Raw genomic sequence first — 22,387 nt, forward strand, 5'->3', positions numbered from 1 at the left:
AGATAAGTCACAGGACACCATCTTCCAAGCAGCAAGAGTAGCCCCTGGGATAAAGTTGCTGACATCTCTGTGGGGCCTCAGGGCCCTGGGACTCATGCGAGTGCAGGAGGCTCCATGTCTTTGGAGGCTGCATCAGACAGATTCTAGCCTCAACTGAATGAAACCTCTGGGTTTGATCTTACATAACTACTCTTAATACTTAAAAAAAAAAAAAAAGACCTGGCAAGGATTATAAATGTTTTATTTTAAAATAACATTTATTGGATATATTTTTGTGGTGGGGGGAGGGCACAAATAGACTTCAAATATATTACATATTCATTGCAGAACATTTAGGAAAAAAAGAAAAGCAGAAACAAGAAAAATAAATATTTTCTATAATCCCAACAACGTGAATACAATTTTTAAATATGCATAGGCTTTTATTCTTTATAGACCTATCTATATTCACTTTTCTTTATACAAATGGAAATATAATGCATTTACTGTTGTATTACCTGACAGTAGTCTAGTTAACAGCCAATTCTCTCCATTCTGGTTTGTAAGCCAACCCTGATTTTGCTGAGACATAGGATAGCCATGTGCTATGCAGAAAGCTGGGACCTTCTCCAGCCTGAGGGAATGAAACTTAATTGGTCTGGGTCATTCTTAATCATTCCTCTCACCTTGTCGGTGATTGACTTGGGAGTAAGCATGTGACATTATTCTGGCCAAAGAGACATCAGGGAAGTCCGTAGGGAACTTCTAGGAAAAGTTTCTTTGCTCTTTAAAAAAAATGACTTGTAGAAAGAAACTTCCCTTTCCAAAGCAGGGTATTGTCTGAATGTATCTTAAACAATGGCAGCCAATTTGCAAACATGGCTGATGAGGGAGCAAGCCTAATGAACAAGCTCAGAACCAGGACTGCTGTTCCTTTGTTAAGCTTCTGAATTAACCAATGCTGCAACCATTCCCAACCTGTACATCTTGATAGATGGTAAAATAAATAGCTATATTGTTTATGCTGTTTAAATTTTTCTGTTACTTAGAGTCAAAAGCAACTTATCTAACAGAATTTCTCTTGTCATTAGATATTCCTTTTTTCATAATAGAAAATATTTTATTAGTCACTGGGCCTACAACAGTTTTCCATATAAGGAAAATACAGTATTAAGTTATCTGGAATTGTCTTACATATTGAACAACCAATGAATTCATACAAGTAACCAATTATATGTGTGCAGAGACCAGCATCAAGGAAATGTTCATTCATAGATACATGTTTTCTAAAAAATATATATTTTAAGTTCTTGACCATCTTCTGCTATCATTTTTGCTATGTTACCTGAAAAGCCATCCAGATCTGTAGTAAAAGATCTTGTTAGCTACATAACTAAAGAAGTACTTCCCCAAGGAAGCTGGCGCCATCATACCAGGACTTACAACATTTAGCTTTATTTTTTGAGACAGAGTCTCGCTCTGTCTCCAGGCTGGAGTGCAGTGGTACAATCTTGGCTCCCTGCAAACTCTGTCTCACTGGTTCAAGCGATTCTCCTGCCTCAGCCTTCTGAGTAGCTGGGATTACAAGTGCGCATCACCATGTCCAGCTAATTTTTGTATTTTTAGTAGAGACAGAGTTTCACTACGTTGGCCAGGATGGTTTCCATCTCTTGACCTCATGATCCGTCCACCTCATCCTCCCAAAAGTGCTGGGATTACAGGCGTGAGCCACCGCACCCAGCCAACGCTTGTCTTTCAACATGACTATACCATTAAAATTTTTAAAATATTTCTCAGAATTGTATTCTTCAGTCTTTTCCATAATATAGTACACGGAAATTGCTAATAGCATTAAATTAATATTAATAAAACCTAATTCTATCTAAACCTTTTTCTCGTAAGAAAAAATATTACTTTAAAAAACAGACTTTTTGTTTCTTCTAAAAGAAGAAGTACTATATGGACTGTTCAATTGCAATGTCAAATACTTCCAGAAACACCATAGGACTACCAAGCTATTTCTATCGCTTTGATAAATTCCTTTCCCGCTCCAATTTCTCCATGTTCTTGCTTTCTTGTGTCAAAATATCTTCCCTTAATTTGTTAAAATGAATGTGAGGGAAAAAATCTGATAAACTGGGGTAATAAAATTTTTTTTTGCATGGACTTTTGTGATCACAAAATGACTGGGCAATTTATAGCTTCAGGGCTAACACTGTGGTTGGGAACAAAAAGAGTACAACCACAATAAAATATAGCTATCTATTAGAAGAACTGCATAAAGACATCTTTGGCCATGTAGGTTCTGGGCCCTGTGGAAATAAGTCAGTTGTATTGCCAACATGACAAAGAAAATAGCAATGTTCAGGATGAGGAACAACCTGTTATAGGAAACAGATAGTGATGAGGCCCTGCTATAAGTGGTTGCCACCATCCATGCCTGTCCAACCCGGCCTTTCATCAAGCCCCCATTTTTATGTTTCTCATATGTTACATCTGCAAAATCTAAAAGGTTTTTCTTCATCTTCATCTATGGGTAGTTCTTTCTGTGCCAGAATCTGAGCTTTCTGTCTAATCTTTTTCTCACTGACCTCAATCTGTGCAAAAATATCAGGGACGGCATCCACAAATTTAGAGCGTTCGCCTGCCCTTCAGTTTTTCTTTGACTTCCTTTGCTGCTGCTGTTGCTGTGTTATGGCAAAAATCCTGTTGATGGCCTCCTCAGCCTGTCTCTTATCTGAAAATGTCAGCAGGCGGTCAGCAGTCTTCCTAAAGCTAGCTGGTTCCGAACTCGGGACAGTATCTGCTTCTCTAGCAGCTGAAACACTGGCTTAAAATGCTGCAGGTTCTGTTCCACAACAGCAGCATAGTCCTTCACCTGAGGGACAATGCTGCTCTTGATGACTGAATTCCGGTCAAACAGAATTTTGTGACAATCAGCAAGGACCTGTGCAAAGGCAGACTGTCCTGTGGCCTCACCTGTCCACAGGTATGTTGCGTAGGCATGTTTGCTGGTGGCCACGAACACATCCAGTTGCTGAGAGTCTCCGCGGATGGTGAACCTCCGAACACCTATAGATGACCCTATGAAGAAGTAAGCTGCCCTGGTGATGGAACTTCGGAGGCACATGGTGAAAATTCACAAAGTTTGTCCCATTGTAGGGACAGCCCCTAGGATATGTCACTGAGGCAAATGTTGCTTTCTTGTTGTAGCCAGTATCGTCCATCCTGTACTTTTTATAGAGACCATTTCTCTGCCTGATGAAAGCCCCATTTATGCCATCTACCACAGTCTCCTCAAAAGGAACATCCACATTGTGGAAGAAGCTCGCTGCTGTCTCCAAGGGACTCTCCTCTCCCAGGTGTTTTTGGTCTACAAGGAGAAGCAGCTGTGGACATAGGAGGATCAGATTCCTCTGAACGTTCTTCAGGTTGAGCTGGAATTATAAGCTCCCACACCTTCTCCTTAGATGAAAACCACCCCATTTTTCTCCTCTGCTGCAACCACTCTCCCCTAGCAGCTAGCTGCCAGATCATGCTGGTATTTAGACCATTTTGATGAGCAGTCTTCTGTGACCTGACCCTTCCAGGGAGAAAAGCAGCTCTTTGACACAGCTGCAGAAAACATCAAAACATTGTTGAAGAAGGTGTACTTTGACCCGTACAGAGCCTCAATAATTAATGAAAGGCATACAATTGGGAGCAAAACTAAATGAGTTTTGATCATAGTATTCATGCCCTGCATTAAAATTTCTCCATCCTTTGATCCAATCTTTGTATTTGTTTCTGTGGACAATGTCACATATTGCATGTTCCCCTAGTTTTCCAGACTTGAAGGAGAGGAAAGATTTATTGATTTCAGCTGGTAGTGCACTTCCATAAGTCACGACACCCAGTCGTCAAAATAATGCAGTGTGGGGGTGCCAAAGTCTGGAGGAGGAACTGATTTCCAGCTGGCATCATACCAGAGAAATTCTGTGTGCAGAGTGCACCAGTGCTGCCCTTTGGACGGTGTTCCTGGACCTTCCACCACATGGTTCCTTCTGATATGGTCAGCTAGCCAGTTACCACTGCCGTTACGCATGACAAATTTATCAAGGAACACTAATTGGCTTTCTGGACCATAAAATCAGTTGTAATTTGAGTCCACAGTAGCCACAGTCCTTTGAAACTCTGGCAGGATGATTCTATACATAAATGCAAAGTGTTGTTTAAGCCACGGATGGCCAACATGGTTGATGTCAAAGTGCCTCTGGATGAGTAACATGTATTGGAAGAGTGATCTAGTGGTGTAGCTGCCATACGCAACTCCTTCATAGAGGGAGCCATCCATCACCTCCCTGAGCAAGACCAGAGTTTTTTTCACGATGGTCAGAACTTGTCTGATTCATAAGTAGGCTTCTTGAAGATATCCTTGATTCGTCAGGACTAGGCATCCTGTAAGCAAAGCCATTCAGTTGGTGGGCTGATGATTGTACAGGTACTGAAATCCCCATTCTCTCCTGTATAAGGTTTCATACATATACGCCGAGGCACTGGCAATCATTTCAAGAAACTTCTCCTGTTGTATCTTGCTCAGGTAATTGTACGAGAAGTCATAAGCAGTGGCAAAACCAAACAGGGAGTGAGCAAGCGGGACCTCATCCCAAGGAGCATCTTTCACCAACCAACTAGGCTGCGCTGCCATCTTCTCCATGTAGACTTTGGCCATGTCTCAGGCTTCAGTGTTCTCAGGATATAGCACACAGAACATTGCCAAGGCACCCAAGTTGTTTCCATAGATTTCATTCTAGCGGGCACTGTAGTCCTTGGGATCCCAGGGAGGGAGGTATTCCCAGGGACTGGACAGCATCGTGTGCACAGCCTCCATGAGGTGGGCTGCAGTGTGCTCATGTGGGCTGGCTACCCTGAGCTGCAGCTCCGCCACCTCTGCCCTGGAGAAGTACAGCATGGGGTGGCTGCCATAGTTGGCATTGGTGAAGTGAATCATGACTTCTGGGTTCTCGTCGGTGATATAGGCTGACACAACGCAAAGCAAATATATGAAAAACACACTAGAGGCACCCCTGTGTGTGAGTCCTCATCGTAGCATCAGATCTCCAAATCTCCAAGCCAACCAAACCATCTTCAAAAGATCCACTCCCCACCGAGGCTCCATCCTCTCCGGCGTCGCTTCCACAGCCTCCAGAGCTCACTCTCGGGCTCCCTCACTCCAGGGCACCCGGGCTCCCAGCCCCTTCGGAGCCAAGCTGTCACGCCATGGGTGTTGGTGGGCACTGGAGCGGGGATGCACTGCTGCAGCCTCGGGCTAATATCATATCTAATAATATCATTAGATATTATTATACAATATTATTTTAGATGGTCTTGTACTATTCTTTTTACTCACATACCATAGTTCATGTAACCACTTCTTTTTTGTTGTTGTTTTAGATTCCCATGTTCCTGCTATTACAGCATTTCTGAAGTGGCACACTTGTGCTCTTTTCTTATGTCCTTAGTTTAAATTCTGGGTTAAATGTTATGAACAATTTTAAGGCTTTTTGCGCATATTCTAAGTTTCCTAGAAGTTGTTATTAATGCATTTTGTTCTAACATTTAAAAATCTTTCCAGTTAAGGTCCTATCCTCTCTCTCTCTCTCTCTCTTTTTAAACAGTGATGTCAATCACTATTAAAAGAATCATTGACAAAAAATACTATTCCTGCAAGTGTGAACTTAGTTTCTAAAATGAGTTCTGCTTGAGTAAAGTATATCTTGTAATAAACTTTAACATTGTATGTGCTTCAATCACATTACATTGAGTTCAGATGATTAGAATCTTATGATGTTAGATTCCAGGGCCAAGTAAGGTTATATGTTGGGGTGGATGGTTCTTAACTCTGGCTATATGTTTGGAATCACCTGGGGAACTTAAAGAAAACTGTCTTTAATGGTGCATGATGGATGTACAATAAACTACGCATATAAAAGGTGTACGATTTTCTAAGTTTTAATATGTATATATACCCATGGAATAATCCCTACAATCAAGATAAAAAGCAGTATTCCATCACCTCCAAGTTGCAGGGTTCACCATCCTCGGTTGCCAGATAGTCAGTGTCCTAAAGCCTGTTGTTTCATATACTTTGTCTGCTTTTTTTTTTTTTTTTTTTTTTGGTTGACTCAGGTAGGAGGGAAAATCCACTCCCTGATACTCCATCTTAGACCAAAGCAGATGTTTTCCATCTGAGGAGCTTTTAAAAAATAATCTCTAGGCTCCGCCAAGACCAAATGAATTGTGATATTTGGGGGAAGGCCTTTTGTATTAAAGTATAATTTATATGCAATAAAATTCATCTTCTTTAGCGTATAGTTTTGTAAATTTTGCTACATGCATACAGTCATGTAACTATTACAATCCATATAGAACAGGTCCATGCCTTCTCCCAAATTCTTTTATGCCCCTTTGTAGTCAAACTGTCCTCACACCCGAAGCTCTTGGCAGGTGTTGATATGTTTTCTTTTCCTATAGTCTTGTCTTTTCCAGAATGACAAGGGAATGAAATCATGCAGTATGTAGTTTTTCAGTGTGGGCTTCTTTCACTTAGCATAATGCATTTGAGATTCATCAGTTTGGTTGATACAGTGTGTCCATAGTTCATTTTTATTGCTGAGTGTTACTCCATATAGATGTGTCACAATTTGTTTTTCTATTCCCCTGTTGAAGAACATAGCCTTAAAAAGCTTCCCCGGTGATTCTAATGTACCTCTGAAGTTGAGAATCACTGAGCTAGATAAAACTGCTCAATAGTCTATTAAGGTAAGTATTAGGCTCTTCCCTTGTGGCCTGTCTCCTTCAAATCACATCATCCTGTATCTGTAGCCTCCTCTGCCTTATCAAATAACTCATGATCTAATGTGTCCCCCGGTCAACCCAGACTCAGCTCTTAACAGCCTATCCCTTGGAAACATTTGCTCGTCCACCCCATGTGCCAGTCTCCCTCCTGCTCATTTGCATGCACTCATCAGAAGGCAGATCTCTCATATCCAATTTCTCAGAAGATCCCTCTTAGATTTCTAAGATGACAGCATCCAATTGATAATTAATGTTAATGCTTTAATGGTATACTAGGATTCTCCAGAGAAACAGAATCGTACATGTGTGTGTATGTATACACATGTATTTATGACAAGAGTTGGCTCATGTAATTATGGAGGCTGAGTACTTCCATGATTTGACATCTGCAAGCTGGACAACCAGAAAAGCTGGTGGTATAAGTTTAGTCTGAATCAGTCTGAATCAAAAGGCCTGAGAACCAGGGTACGGTTAGTGGAAGTCCCAGTCTGTGTCCAGAGGCCAGAGAACCAGGAATGCTGATGTCCAATGACGGGAGAATATGAATGTTCCAGCTTAAGAAGAGAGCAAATTTGCCTTTTTCCCCACATTTTTGTTCTATTTGGACCCTCCGCAGACTAGATGATGCCCAACCACATTGGTGAAGATAATCTTCTCTATTCAGTTTACTAATTCAAATGCTAAAGTCTTCCAGAAACACCCTCACAGACACACACAGAAATAACATCTTACCAACTATCCTGGCATCCCTGAGCCCAACTGAGTTGACACATAAAGTTAACCACAAAAAATGGGTAATGTTGGCTGGGTGCGGTGGCTCACACCTGTAATCCGAGCACTTTGGGAGGCCGAGGTAGGTGGATCACCTGAGGTCAGGAGTTCAAGACCAGCCTGACCAACATGGTGAAATCTCGTCTCTACTAAAAGAATACAATAAGGCGGGTGTTATGGTGCACACCTCCGGTCCCAGCTACTCAAGGGAGCTGTGGCAGGAGATTCGCTTGAACCTGGGAAGCAGAGGCTGCAGTGAGCCAAGATTGAACCGTTGCACTGCAGGCTGGGTGACAGAGCAAGACTCCATCTCAAAAAAAAAAGGGTAATGTGACAGAGGTTAATATCAATCTGGGTTTCTTGGAAACACTCAAAAAGTATAGCATGGAGATGCAGATCCTCTCAAATCCTCTCTTCAGTTTTAGCTGTATATAATCCTGAAGCTAGACTAGTTGTAATCCAAAAGGATGATGATTTTTAAAAATTAAAATACAGACACACACAGTTCAACAGTAGATGAAAGTGTTAAAAGACCCTCCCCACGCTGTAGCACCAGTTCCAAACTCAGAAGTAACAACCACATATAGTTTTCTAGTATCTCTCCAGGAAATCTTTCATGTGTATATCAGCATATAAAAATAGATCTATATTTTATCTTTTAAAAATTATTTATCTATACAAGAGGGATTTTACTGTGCAGAATGTTCTGTGCCTTGATTTTTTTCCCTTAACATATTACGGAACTCCTTTCACATTGTACCTACCTCATTTTTATTTTTCAGTGTGTCAAATGAATATGTCATAATTTATTTAACAAACTTACTGCTAATAGAATTTAAATTGTTTCCTTTTTCTGTTTTTGGTATTACAGTGTTCCAGTGAATACAATGCTTATACACAAAGCTCAAAAGTATGTCTGCAAGACATCTGAAAGGTGAATTCCTAACAGTGGACTCTTTGGGTCATAGGGACTATGTATTTACATGTTTTAAAGCTACAGCCAAGTTTGAAAAGTGAAACTTTTTAGAATCCAATTTTTGTTTTAGAATACTTTTAAATTTACAGAGCATTTCAAAGATAGCAGATCCAGTTCTCATACACACTTCATGCAGTTTCCCCTGTTATTAATATCTTACATTATTAGTATGGTACATTTGTCACAACTAATGAACTAATATTTATACACTGTTACTAATTGAAGTTCATACTTTATTCAGAGCTCCTTAGTGTTGACTTAATGCATGGTTTCTGACCCAGGATCCCAGCCATGATATCACATTACATTTGGTCATCCTTGTCTCCCCAGGCTCCTCTAACTGTGACAGTTGCCACTTTCCTTGGTTTTGATGCCCTTGACATTTTTGTTTCTGTTTTTGTTTTGACAGAGTTTCACTCTTGTTACCCAGGCTGGAGTGCAATGGCATGATCTCAGTTCCCTGCAACCTCTGCCTCCCGGGTTCAAGTGATTCTCCTGCCTCAGCCTCCCGAGTGGCTGGGATTACAGGCATGCGCCACCCTGCCCAGCTAATTTTGTATTTTTAGAAGAGACAGGGTTTCTCCATATTGGTCAGGCTGGTCTCGAACTCCTGACCTCAGGTGATCTGCCCACCTCGGCCTCCCAAAGTACTGGGATTATAGGCATAAGCCACCGTGCCCAGTCTGACCTTGACAGTTTTGAGAAGTACTAGTTGGGTATTTTGTATCATGTCCCTCTACTGTGGCTTATCAAATGTTTTCCTGCTAGATTGGGAATATGGGTTTTGGGAGGAAGGCCACAGAGGGAAAATGCCATTCTCACCACATCTTATCAGGGACATGTACTGTCAACATGACTGATCACTGTTGATGTTGACCTTGGTCACTTGGATGAGGTAATGTCTGTCAGGTCTTTCCATGCTAAGGTGACCTTTTTTCTGTTCTTTCCATATTGTATGCTTTGGAAGAAAGTCAACATTTGCAGTCCACACTTAAGGGATAGAGAGCTCTGCCCCACTCCTTGAGGGGAAAGTATTATTTGGATTTTGTTGTATGAGAGGTTTAATTATACTTGCCTGTTTCAAAGGAAGGTGCTCTGAGGGGATTCCAGATATATGGGATATATCCTGGAGATGATCCCGTAGATTATGGAGAGAGATTTGTTATTCTTTTTCACAACTGTATAGCACTGTATTGAGTATATTTGTCTAGCTTCATCAAATAATTTTTTATACTTGGGCATTTTGGTCTTTCCATTCTTTTGCCATTATGAATAGAGCTGCAATGAACAAGTTTCCACATACACCTTTTTTGCCTTTGTATTTTTGCAGTGTAACTTTGGGATAGATTTCTACAAGTGTGTTTACTAGGTCAAAGGGTGAAGGAGTGTGCACAAGATGCTACAAGTTCCCTCCTGTAATGTTTCTAATGTTTGGCATTTCCTCCAACAACATATGAGAATGCCAGTTTCCCCATAACCTTGCCATAAAGCATTTTGCTAAACATTAATATTCTTGTTCATCTGGTAGGTAAAAAATGTTATCCCCAAAGAGTTTTAATTTGCATTTTCCTAATTCTGAGTAAAGTTGAACATCTTATAATAATAAGTTTACAAACCACTGATAATTCTTATCTGGTCTGTCTACCTGTTACTCCTTCCACTCCCCCCCCAACTTTTCTATAGGATTATTGGGATTTTCTTCTCTATTTTTAGTATTTCTTTATATATTAGGAACATTAACCTTTTGTGACATAATTTTCAAAATGTCACCATTTGTCAAATGCCTTCTAACTTTGCAGTGGTGTCTTATTGCCATGGAAAGTTTCAGAAAATAAAATTTATTCATATTTTCTGGCTTAACTTCTAGAAGTAGACTGAAAAATCTTGGCTCTAAATGATTTCACCACCTTCTCAGCAGGAGGTCCTATGTGCAGGGGGTCCTATGAGCATCATCAGTCCTTTTTGCAGATGCTTTTGGCGCAGATACTTGGATACACCTACTATAGATCAGGAGTTGCACCTGGTTCCTTCCCTCAAGCTGATTATGGCATACAGAAGGAGGGAAAAATGAGAAAACACACATGGATGGTCCAGTGTGATAAGTCCTGCAATGGAGACAAAATGTTAAGGAGCAGGCATTTATGGTGGGGTGACAGTTGGGACAGGATGAGGGAAGGCTTTGCAGAAAAGCTGATATTCAATTGCGGTTTTGAAGAGTAAATGGTGTGAGCCCAACAAAGGGCATTCCAGGCAGAGGGCACAGGCCGTGTGTGCAAAGGCATGAGGAGTGTGCCATGTGGGAAACTACCTTGATGTAATGGCAGCCTCACAGAACACTACCAGGCAAGCTCTCTTAAAAACAGGGAATAGAAAGCCTCCCAGAACAAGTAAAATACTTGAATGAGCTGGTTTATTGATTCCATTTAAAACACATAGTGAGAAACAAGGAGACATGTGGAGTAGGCTAATACACTTAGAGAAAGATCTCAGTGGATGGAAGATCCCACTGTTTGCACCCTGTGCTAGCAACATTCTAATTGTGGAAAATAATAACCATGATACATAAAGCGTATTATAGTGCTTTCAAAGGTTATCTTGTTTAGTTCTCACAAAAGCCCTATGAAGGAGTCACTCTTATTCCCATTTTCCAGCTTCATTGTTCTGGCTCCAGGTCCATCTCTCTTTTTACGTATTGCAGTGGGGATAAAATGGTCTTCACCTTCTCAAGTTCTTTAAAAAGATTAATGGCCCTAGCCCTTCAAACAGTGTCCAGAGATGGGTAGATGGGCACATGTGAAGTGAAAAGGGAAGAATTTTTTCTAACTCCTTCCCCAAGGCATGAGGGCAGCCTCACAGAATGCCAGTGACTATATCCAAAGAAATTCTCCATCCATTTGCCAACTTTCCCTCACTCCTTAAAGTCCTCTTTATAAGCCAGAGGTGATTGGTCAGCTAAGATGAGTACAACTGGATTATTCAGCCCCCTCCTTTGTTTGGGTGGCTCAGGACTTCAATTTGGAATGTGAAAGTGGCTGCCAGCTATTGGTCCAAGCCCAAACTGAGAGCGAAGATTTCCAGTGCAACAGCCTGTTTCAGCCTTCCTGAGTTCTGTAGACAGGCTTGCTGGATTACACATGGAGGCTTCCATCCATTTTGGAAGTTGGCTTACTTCAGTCTTTTCTCTGTGCTTGTAACTAAAGTCAGTGCTTCTCAAAGCGTGGTCTCTGGACCATATCAGCATTACCTAGAAACTATTTGTTGTTGTTGAGGTAAAATTCACATAACATACAATCAGAGTGAACAATCCACTCATGTTTTGTACATTCTCAGTGTTATGCAACCATCACCTCTATCTAGTTGCAAAATATTTTAATTACTCCAAAAGGAAAGCCTATACACATTAAGTAGTCAGTCCCCATTCCCCCCTCACCTTGGCCTCTGGAAACCATGAATCTACTTTTCATCTCTACGGATTTGCCTCTTCCAGGTGTTTCATGTAAATTGAATCATACAATCTATGACTTTACGTACGTGGCTTCTTTCACTTAGCGTAATGTTTTGGAGGTTCATCCATGTTGTAGCATACGTCACCTTTTTTTTACTGGTTCTAGGAACTTTTTAGAAATGCAAATTTCCTGCCTTACCCAGACCTAGTGAATAAGAAACTCTCAGAGGTGTATGGGGGCAGCAATTTGTGTTTTTGTAAGTCTCTTGGTGATTCAGATGCATGCTAGAGTTTGGGAACCACTGACTTAGGGGATGCCAGTCTCTGATGTTTAACTCAGAAGGAAGTTGTTGTCTTCCTAAATTCAGTATATTATGATTCAGTTGAAGACCCATAGTTGATGTAGGCATTTTAAAAACAAAATATATTTTCATTTTTCTTGATGTAAGAGAGAGCTCTCAGGATCTGGCAAATTCATGTTTTGTCTTAAAATACATATATGTCAAAAACTACAGGGCTTCCTTTTGAAATAATTCCAAATGATTTTGAATCTCTCCATGTTAACTTTAACCTTTTCCATTTTGTTTCTATCCTATGTTGGGAATGGCTGGTTGCTTCTTAAACATCTCCAGATGTGCTTTCCATTACCCAAGCTGTGCATTACAGGTGGCTGCAAGCAGGACCATCCCAGTGGAATCCTTCCTTCCCTCCCTCCTCATGCTGTAAATGGCATGCCTAGACCCAAGAGACCACTTACAAGGCTTGAAGTTGCAGTCAAACCTAGAGGAATTTTTATAATTTGTCACCCCAATTCCAAATTTTATCTCTGGCATTTCCCCCTCATGCTGGCTTGCGTAGTAATTTGTGTTTTAGGAAGAGAAGTTGTCTTGGATGAAATGGGAACCTGTAGGAAAAAATGCAAGGAACTGGAGTCAAATGATCTGGATTCAAGTGCTGACTTGCTTCATGTGCTTGTTTATCCAACAAACACAGTATTTACGAGTGCCGTGTAAACTGCATATTGGGTAAGAATACAGCAGTGAACAAGATAGACACTGTTCTCCTCCTTTTCAATTTGGGGACTTTAAAGTCTAGTAGGAGAGTAAAACCAGCAAAGAGGTGATTTTAGCACTGTGTGATGATGCTGTGATGGGGGAGTGCCTGTCAAATATGCTACAGAGGATATGGAAAAGGTACTTACTCCAGTGATGATGGTGGGTATCAGGGGAGTGGGAGCCAAAGAAGGCTCCCAGGGAAAAGAGGTGACTACATTTAGACATGGAATGGCAAATAGAGTTAATTAGGGAAATTTGGGCTTAGGTGGGGCAGGAGTGGTTTTAATAGAAAGAGCATTCCAAGGAGAGAAAATGGTGTATACAGAGGGTGAGAGAAAGGACTTTTGTAGAAAAGGAGCTGAGAGGATTCTGAAGCATTAGTCGTAATGTTGAGGGTGGGTCTGGTCAGATGTAAGGACAGCAAGAGCTGAGGCTCTGGAGCAAAGTCAGGGCCCAGTGAGTCATTGCGGTCTTGTTAGAAATCACAGTGGAAATCCATGGGAAGGTTTAAAGCTGAGATGTGATTTGATCTTCTGTGTGTTTTAGTGGTAACTTGGGCTATGTAAGGGAGTAAGTTAGAGGGAATTAGAGAGGAGGTTGGAAGTTCAATGAAGAGGCCCTTGAAATCAGGACCTCTTGTACAGGAATAATCAGATTGCAAATTTGACACATTGTAGAATGATTTGAGAATGTGTATTAAGTCAGGGATGTGTATTCTTTGTGATTCAGAAATTCTATTCACAAGGAGCTCTGTACAAGATACCCATAACTATGTTCTTTGAAATTTAAAAAAATGGAAGCAATCTAAATGCCCATAAATGGGAGAATGAATAAAAACGATACATAAAACATGGTATATTTATACAATGGGATGTTATATGGTAGTTAAGATGAATGAACCAGGCCTAGATTTAGCAAACTGAAAAACCTCAAAAACATAATGTCAGGCAAACAAGTGTGGTTTACAGAATTATAAATATAATTTGACAATATTTATCTGAAATTTATAAGATAGCCGGGCAGGCTGGCTCACACCTGTAATTCCAGCACTTTGGGAGGCCGAGGTAGGCGGATCACCTGAGGTCAGGATTTCAAGACCAGCCTGGCCAACATGGCAAAACCTCGTCTCTACTAAAAATATAAAAAATAGCTGGGTGCAGTGGCGCGTGCCTGTAATCCCAGCCACTTGGGAAGATGAGGCGGGACAATCGCTTGAACCAGGGAAGTGGAGGTTGCAGTGGGCCGAGATGGCGCTATTGCACTGCAGCCTGGGCAACAAGAGTGAAACTCTGTCTCAAAAATAAATAAATAAATAAATAAATAAATAAATAAATAAGAATAAAGTTTATAAGATAGACTATTATTTTGTGCACCATTAAGGCAGAAAAATTGCTGAGAATTAAACTCTGACAAAATGCTTTCTTATCACTTATAATTCAACACTGATTTGACAGTTTTTTAACCATATATTACTCTTATACATGCATGAAAGAGGAAAATATAAGTAACATAATCAATTAAGGTATTCTGTAAATTTTTCCACATTTAACATTTGACTTTTTAGAATTCTTTCCTGCTGCCTGTGTTTTTTGGCACAATAAAACCTCCATCCAAATTGAGTATTGGTAATAAAGTGTTTCTGAAAAGAATCTATAAAAGAACAAAGTCATCGGCATTGTGCTCTCAAGCTATTTTTGCAGTTAGGTACAGCTAATCTACTTATGGTTCCTGCTTCTGGAATCTTGCTAAAACATTTCTGATTTGCCACCCCTTCTTCCTCTACCTTCTCTTCATAGCCATTTGGTTCCTCAAGGTAAGAAGAGTACCCCGCCATTGTCTCCAGCATCCTTTCCCACACTTCCAACACCAATTCTGCAAGTTTGTTTCTCAACCCTATGATGTTGGAGAAAGTATGGCCATGATGGTTATGATACAGCGGCCATCTGGCTGATTGCTTTTGGAAGATGTCACCAATGATGACAGCATCCTGATTTCAGAGAGATGAAAATGTGAAAAAAAACAAATGTGCCTTAGAAACAATGAAGTATGGTAGTTGTAATTGATGGATAAAAACATATGTGGAAAAAAGGCCAGGCATGGTGGCTCACGCCTGTAATCCTAGCACTTCGGGAGGCCAAGGCAGGCAGATCACTTGAGGTTAGGAGATCGAGACCAGCCTAGCCAACATGGTGAAACTTTGTCTCTACTAAAAATACAAAAAGTAGTCAGGCTTGGTGGTTCACATCTATAATCCCTGCTATTCAGCAGGCTGAGGCACAAAAATCACTTGAACCTGGGAGGTGGAGGCTGCAGTAAGCTGAGATTGTGCCACTGTACTCCAGCCTAGGCGAGAGAGCAAGACTCTGTCTTAAAACAAACAAACAAACAAAAACAAACAAAAGAAAAAACAAGTCAACAACAACAACAACAAAGCATATGTGGAAAATGTGTAACTTTATGCATGGACATGATAGGCACCAAATCCAAGATGGCTATTATCCTAGAGAAAACAGTTATGTGGAAATGAAGGCTATGTGATTGGTAACTGATATTCAGGAAGCTTCAGTGAATTGCAAAAGTCCTATTTCTTAAGCGAGGTGGAAGATACATGGGTGAGTATTATTTTTCTATATTTGTTGTAGGACTGAAATATTTCAAAACAAAAAAAGGAAATTGCTGCATGAGTGCAATTCTATTAATTAGCTGTGTGAGTCTGAAGAACCTGTGCAAATTTAGCCTTCTCCTCTACATTTTGAAGATAGTATACCTCTCCTTCCTGCCTCAGAGGAATTTTGAGTTGTTATGAGGCTCAAATAGCAAATGCTTGTGAATACCTTTGTTCAACTCTTCAACTGTAAAGCATGACATAGAAAGATTATGAAGATTGTCATCTCATAAGCTAACCAAACTTCTTACTAAGGGTGTGTTACCTTCAAATGGTGATGTCTATTTCACTACCGCCTTGAATTGGAGCCAGCTTTGTGATTTGCTTTGATCAATAGAGTGTGACAAAAGTGACACAGCAAGTTCCAGAATCTAGATGTTGATGTTAATATACCTTTGATCGTAACATTTTAAAAATCCTGAGTCACCACCATGCTATTAAGAAGCCTAGTCTAGCCTATTGGAGCATGAGCAGTCACATGAAGAACCATGGAGTCCAGCCACCAGCCAGAACCAAGGGCTAGACATGAGTGAGGCCATCTTGGACCCTCCAGCCCCACCGACCCTCCAGCTAAATGTTGCAAACTAACAGAACTCCCCAGCCAACCTGCAGAATCATAAGAGATAATAAATTGCCATTGTTTTTAGGCCGTTTTAGGCTGGTTTGTGTTGCAGCAAAGTCTACCTGAAACTAGAAGCCATTGAGAGTTCTCCTGATCCATGACTTACATTTTGGTATGATCTATTTTGCAGACCACATGACACTGCTATCACTATATTGTATTTAAACACTAAGTATTAAGCACCTACTGTGTGTAGGTTACTGACTAGGTGCTATGAAGATTACAAAGAGGCACCATCAATAGCTTACAGCACTCAGAGGACCTCTAATCTCATTAAGAAGACAATATGTATATTATGTAAAGTTAAATAAGAATAAACTAACCTGAAAAATCCAAGCTTTCCAGAGAAAAGCTAAGATGTATGAAGTTCTTAGTATGCAGTTGAACCTATGACCCAGTTCATTTAATTTTACAATAACTCTCCAAGGTAGGCACGATGAGCATTCCCATTTTACACATAAGAACACTGAGGACACTGTGGATAAGTCGCCCAGGGTCACACAGCCTGGGTCCCGGCAGCCTGCCTATAGCCCATGTGCTTTAGCTGTGAACTAAATAAATGAGAGCCAGAGCTGAGAGTATGAGGAGACAGATGCTCTGGGGCTGGGAAATGGTCAAGAAGGCCCTGGGGGAGGTGAGACCTCAGCCAGCCTTGGAGGATGGGTAGGAGTTGGGATGAAATTAAGGTGGGGGGGTTCCAGGTGGAGGTCATGGCATGCGCACTGTGGAAAGAATGGGAAATCACATGGAGCATTGGAGGACCCATGAGCGGGACGCCCTCTGGATCAGGATCTGCCTCCCCGCAACCCAGAAGTGGCCCTGACTGTCCTTACTGGCTGCTTGCCTCCCAAGGAGACCCTCACTGCCTGACAGAGGGGACACCTGGGGAGGAGGCTGGGAGGAGCTTGGGAAAAAGCAGAAGATGGCAGTGTCACTGGTTGGACTATAAGACAGAGCCAGAAAATGGATGGGTCCACTAGAGATTCTCCGCATCAGCTGGGTGGGAGGGAGTAGTGATCTAGCAGGAGCTGTTTTCCAGCTGCCCTGGGGAGCCCCATGTCCCCATCTCCATTGGCCAGGACAGCACAGAGGCTGGAATAGTATTGAGGCTGAAGAGGGCAGAGGGCAAGTTGCTAGGCCTGAGGACAGCCTCATTTGCGCCAGTGGCGGGGGTGGGGCCTGCAGAGGAGTTTCTACTCGTGGCCCTGCGTGTGATGGGGCCTAGGTCACCTTTTTTTTGCCATCCTACACCACCATCAACAAACCTTGTCTATGGCTCTAGAGCAAGCTTGTTCAATCCACAGCCCACAAGCCGCATGTGGCCCAGGATGGCTTGAACGTGCCCCAGTACAAATTTGTAAACTTTCTTAAAACATGAGATTTTTTTGTGATTTTTTTTTTTTTTTTTTAGCTCATCAGCTATCATTAGTGTTCATGTATTTTATATGTGGCCCAAGACAATTCATCTTCTTTCAGTGTGGCCCAGGGAAGCCAAAATATTGGACACCCCGAGAGGAAATGGTGTGCTCAGATATGCTTTTGAAATTTCCACTACTTAATAATCTCTGAATCATCATGAAATATGTTAGTATGAGGCCAGTTCTTGTCTATTGTATGTATTTTTGGCCAAACTATGTTACTCAACATTATAAATGCCCACGGCATCAGTGGGGTTGCTGGTTGTTTGCAGAGGTGGTCGTTGTTCCTGGAAAGGATTCAGACTGCACTGTAGGAAAAGCAGGGAACCACATGAGGCACCATCTGGCTTCATTACTCCTTCCTTGAAACACTTCAGAGCTCATGTCCTATTGGGCTTCAGGAAAGTCTCCAAACGAAGGGGCATTTGAAGTGGCCTGGAAGGATGAAGATGTTACCAGGTGAGGCCAGAAGGAGGAGGCACACCAGGTGGTGGAGGCAAACTCAGCAAAAGCCTGGGACCCACCACACACAGAGGATGATCAAGGATGAGGAAGAGGTCTAGGTAGGTTAAGGTTGGGAGGTGAGAAATAGAATACACTGGGACAGAGAAGATGGTTGGAGTGGTGCTGTGAGGGAGGACCCTGACCACGGACAGTTTGGAGTCACGGCATTTCATTCCAAAAGCAAAGCAAAGAAGTTCAAGATTAGGTGAAAGCAGCAATTCCACCTGACCAGTTCTTTATTCAGCCTTGAGAATCTAGGGTAAGAACATATGGATAGAAATCATATCATTATGAGAATATCCTGTTTAAAAAGATCAGAAGGCAGCCAGGTGCAGTGGCTCATGCCTGTAATCCCAGCACTTTGGGAGGCCGAGGCAGGCAAATCACCTGAGGTCGGGAGTTCAAGACAAGCCTGGCCAACATGGTGAAACCCCATCTCTACTAAAAATACAAAAATTAGTTAGGCATGGTGGTGTATGCCTGTAGTCCCAGCTACTGGGGAGTCTGAGGCAGGAAAGAATCATTTGAACCCGGGAGGCAGAGGTTGCATTGTGAGCTGAGATTGCGCCATTGCACTCCAGCCTGGGAGACAAGAGTGAAACTCTCAAAACCAACCAACAAACAAACAGAAGGCTCCACCTAAACAAACCCTTGAAATGCAAAAGATATAAAAGATATAAAGTCCATGTAGTGAATGGCAAGATGGTTGAATAGGAAGCGCTCTGGTCTGCAGCTCCCAGCAAGATCAATGCAGAAGGTGGGCGATTTCTGCATTTCCAACTGAGGTACCTGGCTCATCTCATTGGGACAGGTTAGACAGTGGGTGCAGCCCATGAAGGGTGAGCCAAAGCAGGGTAGGGCATCACCTCACCTGGGAAGGGCAAGGGGTTGGGGAACTCCCTCCCCTAGCCAAGGGAAGCTGTGAGGGACTGTGCTGTGAGGGACTGTGCCATGACGGATGGTACATCCTGGCCCAGATACTACACTTCTCCCGCAGTCTTCACAACCCACAAACCAGGAAATTCCCTTGGGTGCCTACACCACCAGGGCCCTGGATATCAAACACAAAACTAGGTGGCTGTTTGGGCAGGCACTGAGCTAGCTGCAGGAGTTTTCTTTTTCATACCCCAGTGGCACCTGGAACACCAGAGAGACAGAACTGTTCACTCCCCTGGAGATGGGGCTGAAGCCAGGGAGCCAAGTGGTCTAGCCCAGTGGATCCCACCCCCATGGAGCCAAGCAAGCTAAAATCCAATGGCTTGAAATTCTCGCTGTCAGCACAGCAGTGTGCAGTTGACCTGGGATGCTCAAGCTTGGTGTGGGGAAGGGCATCCACCATTACTGAGGCTTGAGTAGGTGATTTTCCCCTCACAGTGTAAACAAAGCTGCCAGGAAGTTTGAAATGGGCAGAGCCAACTGTAGCTTGGCAAAGCCACTGTAGTCTCACTGCCTCTCTAGATTCCTCCTCGCTGGGCAGGGCATCTCTGAAAGACAGGCAGCAGCCCCAGTCAGGGGCTTACAGATAAAACTCCCATCTCCCTGGGACAGAGCACCTGGGGGAAGGGGTGGCTGTGGGTGCAGCTTCAGCAGACTTAAATGTTCCTGCCTGCTGGCTCTGAAGAGAGCAGTGGATCTCCCATCACAGCGCTCGAGCTCTGCTAAGGGACAGACTGCCTCCTCAAGTGGGTCCCTGACCCCTGTGCCTCCTGGCTGGGAGAAACCTCTCCGCAGGGGTTGACAGACACCTCATACAGGAGATCTCTGGCTGGCATCTGGCAGGTGCCCCTCTGGGACAAATCTTCCAGAGGAAGGAACAGGCAGCAATATTTGCTGTTCTGCAGCCTCCACTGGTGATACCCAGGTAAACAGGGTCTGGAGTGGACCCCCAGCAAACTTCAGCAGACCTGCAGCAGAGGGGCCTGACTGCTAGAAGGAAAACTAACAAACAGAAAGGAATAGCATCAACATCAACAAAAAGGACGTCCACACAAAAACCCATCCGAAGGTCACCAACATCAAAGACCAAAGGTAGATAAATCCACAAACATGAGGAAAAACCAGTGCAAAAAGACTGAAAATTCCAAAAATCAGAATGCCTCTTCTCCTCCAAAGGATAACAACTCCTCACCAGCAAGGGAACAAAACTGAATAGAGAATGAGTTTGATGAATTGCCAGAAGTAGGTTTCAGAAGGTGGGTAATAACAAACTGCTTCGAGCTAAAGGAGCATGTTCTAACCCAATGCAAGGAAGCTAAGAACCTTGAAAAAAAGGTTAGAGGAATTGCTAACTAGAATAACCAGTTTAGAGAAGAACATAAATGACCTGATGGAGCTGAAAAACGGCATGAGAACTTTGTGAAGCACATACAAGAATCAATAGTCGAATCAATCAAGCAGAAGAAAGGACATCAGAAATTGAAGATCAACTTAATGAAATAAAGCGTGAAGACAAGATTAGAGAAAGAAGAATGAAAAGGGACAAACAAAGCCTCTAAGAAATATGGGACTATGTGAAAAGACCAAAACTACGTTTGATTGATGTACCTGAAAGTGATAGGGAGAATGGAAACAAGTTGGAAAACACTCTGCAGGATATTATCCAGGAGAATGTCCCCAACCTCTCAAGACAGGCCAACATTCAAACTCAGGAGATACAGAGAACACCACAAAGATACTCCTCAAGAAGAGCAACCCCAAGACACATAACTGTCAGATTCACCAAGGTTGAAATGAAGGAAAAAATGTTAAGGGCAGCCAGAGAGAAAGGTTGGGTTACCCACAAAGGGAAGCCTGTCAGACTAACAGTGGACCTTTCTGCAGAAACCCTACAAGCCAGAAGATAGTGGGGGCCAATATTCAACATCCTTAAAGAAAAGAATTTTCAATCCAGAATTTCATATCCAGCCAAACTAAGCTTCATAAGTGAAGGAGAAATAAAATCCTTTACAGATAAGCCAATGCTGAGAGATTTTATCACCACCAGGCCTGCCTTACAAGAGCTCCTGAAGGAAGCACTAAATATGGGAAGAAAAAACTGGTACCAGTCACTGCAAAAACATACCAAATTGTAAAGACCATCTACACTACGAAGAAAATGCATCAACTAACTGGCAAAAAACCCAGCTAGCATAATAACAACAGGGTCAAATTCACACATAACAATATTAACCTTAAATGTAAATGAGCTAAATGCCCCAATTAAAAGACACAGACTGGCAAATTGGATAAAGAGTCAAGACCCATTGGTGTGCTGTATTCAGGAGACCCATCTCATGTGCAAAGACACACATAGGCTCAAAATAAAGGGATGGGGGAATATTTACCAAGAAAATGGAAAGCAAAAAAAGAGCAGGGTTGCAATCCTGGTCTCTGATAAAACAGACTTTAAACCAACAAAGATCAAAAGAGACAAAGAAGGGCATTACATAATGGTAAAGGGATCAATGCAACAAAAAGAGCTAACTGTCCTAAATATATATGCATCCACATAAAGGAGGACCCAGATTCATAAAGCAGTTCTGACAGAACTACAAGGAGACTTAGACTCTCACATAATAATAGTGGGAGACTTTAACACCCCACTGTCAATATTAGACAAATCAATGAGACAGAAAATTAACAAGGATATTCAGGACTTGAACTCAACTCTGGACCAAGCAGACCTAATAGACATCTACAGAACTCTCCACCCAAGATCAACAGAATATACATTCTTCTCAGCACCACATAACACTTACTCTAAAATTGACCACATAATTGGAAGTAAAATACTCCTCAACAAATGCAAAAGAATGGAATTCATAACAGTCTCTCAGACCACAGTGCAATCAAATTAGAATTCAGGATTAAGAAACACACTCAAAACTACATGGAAGCTGAACAACCTTCTCCTGAATGACTACTGGGTAAATAACAAAATGAAGGCAGAAATAAATAAGTTCTTTGAAACCAATGAGAACAAAGACACAATGTACCAGAATCTCTGGGACACAGCTAAAGCAGTGTTTAGAGGGAAATTTATAACACTAAATGCCCACAGAAGACAACAGGAAAGATATAAAATTGACACTCTAATATCTAGTTAAAAGAACTAGAGAAGTGAGAGCAATCAAATT

At 42.0% G+C, this 22,387-nt stretch overlaps 1 long non-coding RNA gene and 1 pseudogene across 1 annotated transcript in view; one reads left to right on the plus strand and one right to left on the minus strand.

The window, feature by feature from the left end:
* The window catches only part of LOC117098504, a 37,370-nt gene extending 22,155 nt beyond the window's left edge, over positions 1-15,215 (plus strand). Inside the window, exon 4 of the long non-coding RNA XR_004443437.1 lies at positions 14,860-15,215. This is a non-coding gene — a long non-coding RNA (uncharacterized LOC117098504). The remainder of the gene's footprint in view (positions 1-14,859) is intronic.
* LOC117098503 lies at positions 2,189-5,078 on the minus strand (annotated as a pseudogene).
* Positions 15,216-22,387: the final 7,172 nt, after the last annotated feature.

The sequence above is a fragment of the Trachypithecus francoisi genome, unplaced genomic scaffold, assembly GCF_009764315.1.
Source record: "Trachypithecus francoisi isolate TF-2019V2 unplaced genomic scaffold, Tfra_2.0 Lachesis_group16, whole genome shotgun sequence".
NCBI classification, from domain to species: Eukaryota; Metazoa; Chordata; class Mammalia; order Primates; family Cercopithecidae; genus Trachypithecus; species Trachypithecus francoisi.